The sequence below is a fragment of the Triticum aestivum genome, chromosome 7A, assembly GCF_018294505.1.
Source record: "Triticum aestivum cultivar Chinese Spring chromosome 7A, IWGSC CS RefSeq v2.1, whole genome shotgun sequence".
Lineage (NCBI taxonomy): Eukaryota > Viridiplantae > Streptophyta > Magnoliopsida > Poales > Poaceae > Triticum > Triticum aestivum.
The window spans coordinates 471168922-471171617 of record NC_057812.1 but is presented as its reverse complement, the minus strand read 5'-3'; positions in this window follow the sequence as shown (position 1 = coordinate 471171617).

Below are 2696 nucleotides of genomic sequence, written 5' to 3'. Positions count from 1 at the left end.
TCATGGTGATTTATATCCTACTCATGCTTGCACTCAATGTTGGTTAATCTCAATGCAAGTTCATGACTGTTGTAGCTCTCTAGTTGGTCGCTCCTCAACCTTTTGCTAGCCTTCACTTGTACTAAGCGGGAATACTGCTTGTGCATCCACTTCCATAAACCCAAAGTTGTTCCATACGAGTCCACCATACATAAATATATGCAGTATTTACCTGCCGTTCCAAGTAAATTTGCATGTGCCAAACTCTAAACCTTCAAATAATAATCTGTTTTTTAATATCGAATTGCTCATGTAGCGACTGGGGGCTGTCAGTATCTTCCATGCTAGGTGGGTTATTTTCACGATGAGTGTTTGTTCACTTGTCGTTCACGAGAAGGTGGCTAGTATTCAGGATGCTCAGTTCCATGCTCAAATCAAATCAAAATATAATTCAAACAAAACTCCCCCAGGACTGTCGTTGGTATGGATGGTACCCGTTGTTTCGGACCAGCTGTGGAGTGTGCTTGTTGGTGGAGGGGGACTAAAAACTTTACCATTCTATTTGGGAACCACCTATAATGTATCTAGCATGGAAGATACCAAGATCTCTTGGTTGTTATGTTTACAATGGAAGCATACCGCTCAAAATTATATTCAGCCCTATTTTAAAAGCTCGAGCTCTAGCACCTCTGCAAATCCCTGCTTCCCTCTGTGAAGGGCCTATCTATTTACTTTTATTGCTGAGTCACCTTCCTCTTATAAAAAGCACCCGTTAGAGAGCACCATTGTCATTTTTATGTGTTGTTATTAATTGATATTGAGTATGACTGTGACTGGATCTCTTTTACCATGAATTGCAATGTCTAGTCAGTCCTTGATCTTCAGAGGTGCTCTGCATTTAAGCTTTGCGGTCTCAGAAAGGGCTAGCGAGATACCATTTTGTTATATCATATCATGATTGTTTTGAAAAAGTGTTGTCATCCAAGATTTATTATTATTGCTCACTAGTTGATTATGCCATTGATATGAGTAAATGTGAGACCTAAATGTTATTGTGAATATGGTTACTTCATAATCTTTGATGAAAACTTGAATGCTGGCTATACATATTTGCAACAACAAGATCAACCAGAGTTTGTAAAAGTTTTTATTTATCACTTTCAGTTTGTCAACTGAATTGCTTGAGGACAAGCAATGTGTTAAGCTTGGGGGAGTTGATACGTCTCCATCGTATCTACTTCTCCAAACTCTTTTGCCTTTGTTTTCGACTCTAATTTGCATGATTTGAATGTAACTAACCTGGACTGACGCTGTTTTCAGCAGAATCGCCTTGGTGTTATTTTTTTATGGAAATAAAAGTTTTCGGAATGACCTAAAAATTTACGAAAAATATTTTTGGAATAAATAAAAATATTGGCGAAAGAATCAACTAGAGGGGACCCACCAGCTGACCACAAGGGTGGAGGGCGTGCCCCCTACGTTGTGGGTCCCCTGGGCCTCCACCAACCTCAACTCCAACTCTATATATTCACGTTTGGGGAGAAAAATCAGAGAGAAGGATTCATCGCGTTTTACGACACGGAGCCGCCGCCACCTCCTGTTCTTCATCGGGAGGGCATATCTGGAGTCCGTTCGAGGCTACGAAGAGGAGGATCCGTCGCCATCATCATCACCAACCTTCCTCCATCACCAATTTCATGATGCTCGCCACCGTGAGTGAGTAATTCCATCATAGGCTTGCTGGACAGTGATGGGTTGGATGAGATTTATCATGTAATCAAGTTTGTTTTGTTAGGGTTTGATCACTAGTATCCAATATGTTCTGAGATTGATGTTGCTATGACTTTGTCATGCTTAATGCTTGTCACTAGAGCCCGAGTGCCATGATTTCAGATATGAACCTATTATGTTTTCATGAAAATGTTTGTGTTCTTGATCCTATCTTGCAAGTTGTAGACACCTATTACGAGTTATGATCCGCATACCCCAAGGTGACAATAGTTGGGATTCTTTTCGGTGATTACCGTAGTTTGAGGAGTTCATGTATTCACTAAGTGCTAATGCTTTGGTCCGATTCTCTATTAAAAGGAGGCATTAATATCCCTTAGTTTCCATTAGGACCCCACTTCCACGGGAGGGTAGGACAAAAGATGTCATGCAAGTTCTTTTCCATAAGCACGTATGACTATATTCGGAATACATGCCTACATTATATTGATGAATTGGAGCTAGTTCTGTGTCACCCTAGGTTATGACTGTTGCATGATGAATTCCATCCGACATAATTATCCATCATTGATCCATTGCCTACGAGGTTTTCACATATTGATCTTTGTTATGTTACTTTGTCGTTGCCACTGTTACAATTGCTACAAAACTGCTACTGTTACTTTTATCACTGTTACTGTTACTTCCATTCAACTTTGATTCTAAATATTTTGATGCAGATATTAAGTCTTTTAGGTGTGGTTGAATTGACAACTCATCTACTAATACTTGAGAATATTCTTTATCTCCCGTTGTGTCGAATCAATAAATTTGGGTTGAATACTCTACCCTCGAAAAATGTTGCCCTATACTTGTGGGTTATCAACGGTGAAGAAGTGGATGAGTTCCAGCAGCACGATAGCGTAGTGACGGTGATGGTGAAGCTATCTCTGCAGGGCTTTGCCTAAGCACTACAAAAATATGACCGAGGAATGAAATTGTGGAGGCGG